At 49.8% G+C, this 10499-nt stretch overlaps 1 long non-coding RNA gene across 1 annotated transcript; it reads right to left on the minus strand.

The window, feature by feature from the left end:
* Window positions 1–5626: 5626 nt before the first annotated feature.
* Window positions 5627–10239, minus strand: LOC118152859 (uncharacterized). The gene is made up of 3 exons (XR_004741794.3): window positions 9660–10239; window positions 9402–9482; window positions 5627–9307 (listed from the first exon to the last, which is right to left on the minus strand). It is a non-coding gene; the product is annotated as an uncharacterized LOC118152859 (long non-coding RNA).
* Between the last annotated feature and the right edge of the window lie 260 nt (window positions 10240–10499).

Below are 10499 nucleotides of genomic sequence, written 5' to 3' on the forward strand. Positions count from 1 at the left end.
AAGCGAGTTGACTTCTCCTCAGCTCTTGGCAAGTTGCAACTCCTGCCCTGGGAAGGGGGGGCATTGTCTCATCTAATCCTGGCACCAACCCAAGGAGCAAAGCACTACACTATACCCATTTGAGAGTAGAGGAAACTGAGTCACAAAGGTGACCTGACCAAGGTCGTGGAGCTAAAAACTGAAACCCAAGGCGACCAAACACCAAACGCAGAGAGCTTAACCACTTCGCTTCCCCGGCTCAGGCAAGGTCAACGCTAAGGTATAACTGCCAGGACAAAGTCTGTTTTCCTACGTGGTAGAAAGTCCTCGGGCCCGTCACGACCCCTCCCACAACCCGGCCGCGGGAGGACCAGGGCACATTCCCAGTGCCGGCGTTCGCTGCACCACCTCGCCTGGCCGCTCGGAGTCCTGACCCCTTCCCAGCGCTGGCTCGGCCGGGTCCGGCCGCGGTGTTCGCGGGGTCGTCCGTCGGCGCTGGCTAGTTAAGAAAAATAAACAACGTTCCAAATGAGGGCGATTCCTTTCAACCCAAGCCCCGCTGCCTGCCGGAGAAATGCAAACAGCGGGGTACGGCCGGAGGCCGCCCCAGCCCCCGCGCCTGAGCTGCGGGTGGCAGGGTCTGGCCGCCGTAACCCGAGCCGCTGCGCCGGCTCCCCGCGCGCTGACCTCCGCCTGCCCCTTCGCCCCTGACCCCTCCGGCGGCGCGCCGGGCCTGCGCCCGCCACCCCCAGCGCCCCCCACCGGGCCAGGACCCCGGCCAGCGGTCCGCGGCGCCCCTCTCTGCCCCCTTCCCCCAGCGCTCTGGTCCCCATCCCGAGCCGCCACCCTGGGATCCTCAGCCCTCCAACACCCTCGCGGCCACGGGGCTCCTGCGAGCGACGCTCCCCGGCGGCAACCGCGCGCTGGGATCATTCAACACCAAGAAAAAAAAATGCACTGGGAACGACAGAAACCCGCCTTAGCGAACTATTTCCTAGTGGATCAGACGTGGGGTACTGCTTCCAGATACGACCCCTGCTCAGCCTTCAGGGTGCGGCCGGGACTACCACGGGCGTCACCGCGGAAGGCCTGACCTGGCCCGGCACAGTGTGGCCATCGCGGGCCCACAGAGGCTGAAGGGGTAGCTATGTTGGGTGGGGGTGTCCACCTGGGCAGACCAGGCGAGCCTCGCTCCCTGCGCGGGAGCTAGTTTTCCCTTGATCTTCCGCGACCGAGAAGCCTGCGTCTGGGACCAGCAGAGGGAGCTGACCGGCGGGTGCAGATAACCCCGTTCGCGTCCAAATTCCACTTCGAGGAAACGGAGCCCGGCGCGCGGTCCTCGCAGGACGCTACAGCGCCACCCTCGTTTGTACGGCTGCGCGAATGATTCGAGAGAGTCTCGGTGGCTGCACGTGAGTGTGCAAAGCGGGAAGGAGTCACGAACAGTCCGGGGCGCAGGGCGAAGAAATCCTGCGACCTCGGCAAGGGGCCTCACCACTGGAAAAGGGGGTAGCTACGCCCCGTTGTAGGGGCGTGGGGGGACCTGGCCTGTAGCAGAGGCCTCGTGATTCGCCTTGGCCTCACCCCTTTTCTAGGCCACTTGGCCAGCGTCTGGAGACCACCACTGAGGGGTGAGGGTGCTCGAGCGTCGGTGCAGGGAGTGTTGGGAGGGGCGGCGGTGCACCCGCTTCCTCCGAATTCCTGCAGCGCTACGCTCGGCCGCACTGAAAGCGGTGGGAAACGCCAGGCGTAAAGCTCCTGATGGCTTCGTGAGAGTCGGGGACAGGTGAAGACGCAGATCCCACGGGCTTCCTGTCCTCTTTATCCCCAGCTCCTTTTCGCGGGATAAGCGTGTCTGGCTTAAGGACTTAAGTGCAGTCTCCCTGCGTCCCTGCCTGAGCTTTCCAACTCCCAATTATTTCTCGGAATTGGGAGCCGAGGGCTCTCCCTGGAGCAATGCTCACACACGTGCGCACTCGCCTAGACTTCCCAACCCGCTCCCGACGTCCCTCTGCGCCGCGGGGCTGCGCAGCTCTTCTGCAGCCGGGGCTCCAACACCGCTGGAGCTCCAGGCCCTGACTTTCCCGCAGTCTGTCGACCTGAGCGGCAATCAATACCAGTCCAGTGTGCCGGGCCGCTAGCTGGCCTCCACTCCTCCCGCTGCGCCCGCGCGCGCGCACACACACACACACACACACACACCGCATTAGAGATTCCCTTCTCGCACTTTCGTGAAGGGGCGAGATACAAGCTCGGGAGAATTCTCGCACTTTCGTGAAAGGGTGAGATAGAAGCTCGGGAGAATTCCTCTTTCCTCGAAGATTCCCTGCCTGGGCGTCATATGGGTTTTTTTCCCCCCATTGTAGTTTTCTTTTTTAAAAAAGTTTTCTTTAAAAGTAGAAAAAAAGTAAATACACCACTACCACCATCTCTTCGCAGCTTCCTAAGTCGGTCCCCTTTTGCCAGCTAAAACCCAGCAATTCTGGCATGAAGGAATCCTTTCCTCTTGGGGGTGGGGGGAAGCGCCACTTTGGAGACAGGTGATAAATCTGCGCTGCCTGAGTCGGTCCCTTACTCCCAACCCCTCACTTCCCATCACTCCTCCTCCTGGAGCCTGCTGTGTAGACAGGACCTCAAAGAGTTCCCGAGGGAACGAGTTTGAAAGCCGAGCTCCGGGTTCCCAGGAAAGTGTTTGACAGGTCAGCCCCTCGCTCTCCTCCTATCCCCCTCCTGTAAGTCCGGTCCCCTTCTTCCACCCCAACCCCCACCCTTACGTGGGACTCAGACACCGATCCCGGGGCGAGGATGTGGCTGACAGTTAAATTGCAATGTAGGCCGAGGGGGGGTAAAAGGGACCGTGTCTCTTTAACGGGCCCTGCAGACAAAGCGTCTCCCCTCGGAGCGAGCGGAGCCAGGCGCAGCCGCGCACAGACCTGTCAGCGCGTCTCACGCGCTTGGGAGAGAGTTTGCAAAGTCATAATTATATCTCTTAACCTGTCTTGCTCTCTGCAGAAGAAGGTCCCATTATATTGAAATGAGATTATTAGCCATCAAATACTTTCTTTCTCGGGAGTTTTTTTTTTTTTTTTTTTTTAATTCAAATACCTTAACGACTTGGCAATTGCATTTTGATCAGATTTAGTTGGCGCCCCAGCCTGGAGCGGGAGCAGGGGCGGGAAGGCAGCTGGTAGGGTAGGGACGCGGCGGCGGGGGGGCGGGGGGTGGGAGCCAGAAGAGTTTGCAAAGAAAAGCAACTCCTCTTTTGTCTCGCTCCTAGGTCTCTTATACCTGGCGAGGGCCTCGAGGCCTTGGGAGGGGGCTGAGATAAGGTAAGTTGGGGCAAAGTGGTGAGATGTCTTTTATCCCCTCAGGACCTGTGAGCTTAAACCACCTCTTTGAAAATGGAACGCGACTTTCAGGCGAAGCAAACGTGGAAGCCGAGGCTAAGGCCAGGCTGAGGAACTCTGAGGGCTACAGGAATAGGGGTGGGACTGGGGTACCAGGTAAGGACCGAGGCTGGAGCTGGGAGTGGCGCGGGATTAGCTGCTTCCTCTGGAGGTTGGCTCAAGGCTCACACCAGGTTCCTGGCGGATGGAATTTCAGTACGTAATAAATGGGGTTTTGCTCTACGTCCAAGGCCTGTCTGGTTTTACCAAAGATTGTGAGCCCCTTGAGTGGAGAGCCCATCTTGTTTCCAGACCCTGGAACCCCTGTCCCTACTGCCAACAGACCACCCCCTCCCCTCCCTGGTCTGGAGGAAGGATGTGAGGTAGAAGATTTTCCAGACTCTAATTTTAAAGCCCCTCACTTTGACTTCCCCTAGTGGGAGGAGGAGCCAGGCTTGTGTTTTTCTTGGCTTCAGCCCAGACTCAAGGAAAATATAGGGAACAAGACAGCCACCAGTCCCACCTCCCCCACACTGACCCTCATATTTCACGTACAATCCTGGTGGGTCCGAACAGCCTCTGTTCATATTTGTGATGACTATCTCTCTTCAATTACTCAAAAAGGCATTATGAAGATCCAGAGTCCAGAAACTTGACTTCTAGGCCACTTAGAACCACACCACCTTATTTGGCTCTTGTCTCTGAGCCTCTGTTTCTCTTTTTGCATAATGAAAGGCTTGGACTTTTATTTGGACATTATGTGTTCCCTTTAATCTCACCTCATTTTTCTGTAAAGAAGGTTCCTGACAGATGTGGTCATCTGGAAGATTCCATAGAGGCCATACCACCACTCTTCAGAAAAGCAGCCTCAGGAGGGTAGTACACAATGTTGGCTTTAAAAGCCTCCAGATATAAAATCTGAGAAACTTTGATAGTGTCAACTAAAGCCGAAGCATGCATATCATATGACCCAGCAGTGCCACTGGCAGGCATTGCCCCAACAGAAATGCTGACCTATGTTCACCAAAGGACATGTACAAAAAAAATGTTTACACAGTACTCTTCACAATAGCCCCAAATTGCAGACTACCAAATGTCTATTAGCTATAAAATTAGCTGTGATACAGTTACACACTGGAATACTATGTAGAAAAAAGGAAGAATTAGCTTTGCTACATGTAATGACATAGATAACTCTCCCATGCTGAGCAAAAGAAACTAGACCTGGCCGGACTCGGTGGCTCACAACTATAATCCCAGCACTTTGGGAGGCAGAGGTGGGCAGATCACTTGAGCACAGGAGTTAGAGACCAGCCTGGGAAACATGGTGAAACCTTATCTCTACAAAAAGTACAAAATTTAGCTCACCTGTAGTCCCAGCTACTGGAGAGCCTGGGATGGGAGGATTACTTGAGCCCAGGAGGTCAAGGCTGCAGTGAACTGTCATGGCACCACTACATTCCAGCCTGAGCAACAGAGTGAGACCTTGTCTTTTTAAAAAATGAAAAAGGAAAGAAAACCAATCAGACCCAAAAGTACATTCTCCATGGTTCCATTTATTTAAAGTACAAAAACAGGCAAAATAAATCTCTGTATGCTATTAGAAAGCAAAATCGTGGTTACTTAGAGAGGGCATAGCTAGAAGGGAATAGGAAGGAGGCTTCTGGGCCAGTGGTAGTCTCACGATTCTTGATGTTGTTGTAGAAGTGTGTTCAGTTTCCGCAAATTCATTGAGATGGGTACCTATGTTAAGTGTGTTTTGTGAATTTATAATTATTAAAGTCTGAAATAGGAATTTTCTTCTTCCCAGTCCTCAATCTCATTCATACACTCACATATTTTAATGCTCTGAACTCTGCAGTGGCAGAAAATCGCCCTCTCGCCCTGTGTTCAACACTGTAAGTATCAATGAATATATTTTATTTAGTCCCTGCCTTCAAAGGTTTGCAATTAAGTTTGGGAGGAAGATAGACACCCAGGAATCATGGAGGAGACTTTCTGATGGGATCGAATGAGTGGTTTACGCTTGTGTCATGTGAGCCTGACAGCTGAGGCCAAATCCCAGCTCCACCACTTACTAGCTGTGTAATCTTGGACGAGTGAATTCAATCTCTGACCCCAGAGATGTACGGGGTACGGAGAGGACAATGCTGGCATTTACCCATGGGGATGTTGTGAGGATTACACCAGATAAATTATATTTTTCTATAATAGCAACAAAGAATAGAATATGAAATTATTCCTTTTAAATGCTGTCTTAGTTCATTTGGGCTGCTGCAACAAAATACCATAGACTGGATGGCTTGTAGGCAGCAGAAATTTATTTCTCGCAATTCTGGGGGCTGGGAAGTCCAGCATCAAGACCCCAGCAGATCTGGTGTCTGGTGAGGGCCCACCTTCTCATAGATGGAGCCTTCTCACGGGAGCAGCCACTGTTCTCACCTGGTGTGATAGTAGGTCTGGTGTGGGCTGCTCAGAGTTCAGAGAAGAAAATGGTAAATGTGAATTGGGGTGACTGTGTATTCTACAATGCACAGAGCAGCTCCCACAACAAAGACATTTTCCACCCCAAAACATCAACGATGCCAAAGTGAAAAACCCTTAATCTGGAGGATAGAGAGGATTCGGTGGCAAAGGGAGAACATTCCCCAGGAGGAGAGAAAGATGTGTTCTGGAAGTTCAGATGTGAACTGAGGGTAGGTAGCATTGGAAGTGACCAGAGACATCCCTGTTCTCATCTTCATCCCTCAGGCTGCAAGCTCCTCATTCACCTCCCTGATCTCAGAATTCATGCTGTGGGTGGTTTATTTCCTGCTCTCAGGAGATACTTGGAAAAAGCAGAGCAGGTTCTCAGGAGATTTACCAGGCCACAGCATCACATGTGCCTTGGAACCACAAATGGAGGAAGCCCTTAAGGTGGAGGCATCTGACCCTCTCCCGGAGGCTCAGAAGGGGAAGGGACTTGTCTACTGTCATGCAGTGCAGCTAGGAATACTGAGACTCTACCCTCGAGCTCTGTTCTTAGAGTACAGAAAGTTAGGAGAGAACAGATGACAAATCTGGATTAAATGACCTAGAAGGGGAAATACGACACATTTTATAGTCAAAAAGGAAAGTCAGCACCCAACTTCGGAAGTGTTCAATAGAAAAATGTGATTGTCTAGGAGTAAGTATAATTCTGGATTCTAAAATCATGCCTAATAGCCATAGTATTCCAGAAAAGAGGAAATTTACATTGGTTAATCACTTTTTTTTTCCAGAAGCAATTTCTATATGTCAGGCACTGTTCTAAATGTTAGGGATACAGCAATGAAAAACAGAGGCAAAGTAGAACTTCATGGGGCATATACACTGAGGGAGAAGGATGACAGACAAGACAATGTAATGACAGGTATTTCACTGAGCACCTGCTAGGGGTTGGGTGTTCTTTATAAATATGCTCAATTTCACAAGAACATTTAAGATAGAAACCCTCAGATTAAGATGAAGAAACTGAAATTCAGAGAAGGCAAGTGACTTTCCTAAAGTAGAATGACTAATAAGTGTCAGATTCAGGATTTGAACTTAGTAGGCCATTCATGATAAACATAGTACACTTAGAGGGAACCTCCTTAATCTGATAAAGATCATCTACAAACCAACTCTTACAGCAGTAATCATGCTTAATGATGAAATAGTGAAAGTTTCCTCCTTTCTATCAGGACAAGATACAATGTCCACTATCAACACTTCTATTTAATATTGTTTTAGATATCCTAGCCAGGACAATAAGACAAGAAAATGAAATAAAAGACTTAAGGATTGCTAGAGGGAAAGGAGAAATATTATTCATGGATGATATAATTGTGCACATAGAAAATCCAAAATAATCTGCAAACTGCTAGAATTAATAGATGAATTTAGCCAAGTCACTAAATACAAGGGTTTGTTTTGTTTTGTTTTTGAGACAGAGTCTTGCTCTTTTGCCCAGGCTAGACTTCAATGGTGCAATCTCAGCTCACTGCAACCTCTACCTCCCAGGTTCAAGCACTTCTCACACCCCAGTCTCCTGAGTAGTTGGGATTACAGGCACCCACCATCACACCTGGCTAATTCTTTTATTTTTGTAGAGATGGGTTTCACCATGTTGGCCAAGCTGGCCTTGAACTCCTGACCTCAGGTGATTTGTCTGCTTCAGTCTCCTAAAGTGCTGGGATTACAGGCATGAGCCACTGTACCCAGCCTAAATACAAGATTTTTTTTAATATAAGATGGATGCATTAAGATAAATTGTATTTATCTATAATAGCAAGAAAAATTAGAAAATGAAATTCTGGTTTTCAAATGCTGCCTTAGTTCATTTGGGCTGCTATAACAAAATGCCACAGACTGGGTGGCTTGTAGGCAGCAGAAATGTATTTCTCATAGTTCTGGAGGCTGGGAAGCCCAGCATCAAGACCCCAGCAGATCTGGTGTCTGGTGAGGGCCCACCTTCTCACAGATGGCGCCTTCTCGATGTGTCCTCACTTGCTAGAAGAGGTAAAGCAACTCTCTGGGCCTCTTTTAAAAGGGCACTGATCCCATTCATGAGAACTCTGCTATCATGGCCTGATCACCTCCCAAAAGGCCCCACCTCTTAATGCCATCACCTTGACGGTTAGGATTTCAACATATGAATTTGGAGGGACACCTATTCAAGACTGGAACAAGAGTAATAGGTGGTTAATAGCTAAAGGGCATGAGGTTACTTTTTAAGGTGGTGAAAATGTTTGAAAATTGACAGTGATGCTGGTTACACATACCTACGAATATCCAGAAAACCATTGAATTGTATACTTTAAATGGGTGAATAGTATGGAATGTGAATTATATCTCCGTAAAGCTGGGATTCCTTTAAAGATGAAGGGCAGGTATTGCTGGGGCTCTCCTTCCCACATTACCAATCACTAGTGCTTACGAAAATCCCTTATAAAAGCACAATTTATGATAGCAGCAAAGCCCATCAAATGCCTAGGAATAAATGAAATGAAAAATGTACAAAACATTATTGAGGGAACTTAGAGACCTAAATAAATGTAGGGTTCTTCCATGCTCACAAATGGGAAGGCTCATATTGTAATGATATCAGTTCTCAAAACTGATGCATAGATTCCATACAATTCCAATCCAAATCCCAGCAGGTTTGGTTTTGGAAACTGAATTCAAGTGGATCTGGCTCTATGACTCACTGGAACATGGACACTATAGAAAAAGATCCCGGGATCACAGTGTCCCCTGTGTACAGGGTTTATAGGCAGCCACAGCTGAAAGACCATCAAGACCACAGGACCCTGAAGAACTCATTTGGGAGTAGAATGAGGAGACAAAAAATACTCTCAGTTAAAACAGACTCTTACCACGCTTTCAGTAGACACAAGAGAAAGACCCTAATTAACTAAATATATTTTCATTTAAATAAGAGTGGTAGAAAGGACTGGTCACCTTCCATATGTGACATCATGAGGGATATGGCTTCCCAGCTGGGGAGATGGCTCCCTTTATTGTGGATATAGGTGTGCAGAGATTCCTCTGGCAAGGACTTGGAGGGTGGGTCAATAAGTGTCTTAGGCTCATGGGTTCCAGCTTGTGCGTAAGACTGCAGGAGGCCCTTGACCTGTCCCAAGGCAGCAGCTGGGACTTGGCCTCAGACTTGGCTTGAGGAACTATGGGAGAGTTGAAGCTTGAAGTCAGTCATCAGAGGAGATGGCTGCTTCCACCCTGATGACAAGCTGAGGGGAACCCGAGAGGCTGGGCCGAAGGTTGTAGGGGGCGGGGATGCAGCACTGCCTTTGTCCTCAGGCTGCACCCACAGAGGCAGGGCTTGGCACATGAAGAAGCAGAGCTCATTTCCCAGTGAGGGAGAGGGTAGAGACCCCAGGATCCCCTCCATCTCCCATCTCGATCGCTTGAGATGCCAGGCTTCCCTAAAAAGGGAGAAAATTCAGAGGACAAGAGACTCAGAAGAAGAGAAACAAAAAGATGCAGGGGCAGCACTCCCCGCCCTGATATCACACTCACTCTGCTTCTTTCTGAAGGATGGTTTTTTCTGCAATGTGGACTCAGAGACAGATCCTACCACACAGCATCTCTTTATTTTATCTGAAAAGAGAAGGGAGAGGGGGAAACTGAGAGCTAGAGAACAGCAGCTGATGGCTGGGAATATCAGGGAGCCAGAGGAGTCTAAAGGAAGGCAGGGAGGTTGAAGAGCAAGGAGACATCCGGTTTCCACAGGCCGGAGGACAGAACTCTCCAACACCCTTTTCTTCCAGCACACACCTCAAGTAGGAGAGCTAGTCAGACTCACTCTTCTACATAGTCTATGCTGGGAACTGACATGTGAGGGGAGGGAAGAGAGGACAGATGTAACTGGAGAGAGAGGACACTTTCCCCACATCTTGTAGTATCTCACTGAGTTCATGAAAGTCTACTTAGTACATACTGTCAAGGGCTCCTGTCCCTACTATGATGTCACAGATGGGTGAGTGCTAATAAGCCCCTGTGCTGAGTCACTGAGTTGAGGACTCCAGGTTCTCCCTGGAGCCTAGAAGGTACTTGCTTCTTTCCAGGTGGTCTACTAAGAGCATGAGTTCCAGAAACATGTCAGCCTGTTTCTTTGTACTCATTCCTATGTCCTCAGCATGGTGAGACCTCAAATAAAGAATATGGCACCCTCCCTGTCCTCATAGAGCTTGCATTCTAGCTGGGGAAAAGCACACACCCAACACCAGTGTGAACACCACTGGGGCGCCTTCCCACATGGTGGATGGAGTGTGTTGGCACCAAGGCCCTTCCCTGCAGTCTGGAAAGTCCGGAAGCTTCCTGCTGGAAGAGAAAGGGTAGATAGAGGTGAGCTTACGATGGGAGATTTGGGTGGAGAGACCAGACAAAGCTTACAGAGCAAAATGCAAAGCAGAACCAGAAACCAGGTTCTGTGTGGCTAAGGTCATGGTTCATGTTTGTGGGAACCAGGGAGTGTGAGGGCGGGAAAGGCAGTGTGGACTGGAGGAGGGAGGGTAGTCAGCACCAGGGACTCAGGGCTTGGTGGGAGGCGGTAATGGAAAGCCCTGGGAGCTGAGAGAAGCTTGAGAATTACAGCAGTCAGGATCCTCACAGGAA

This window comes from Callithrix jacchus, chromosome 4, assembly GCF_049354715.1.
Source record: "Callithrix jacchus isolate 240 chromosome 4, calJac240_pri, whole genome shotgun sequence".
Taxonomy (NCBI): Eukaryota; Metazoa; Chordata; class Mammalia; order Primates; family Cebidae; genus Callithrix; species Callithrix jacchus.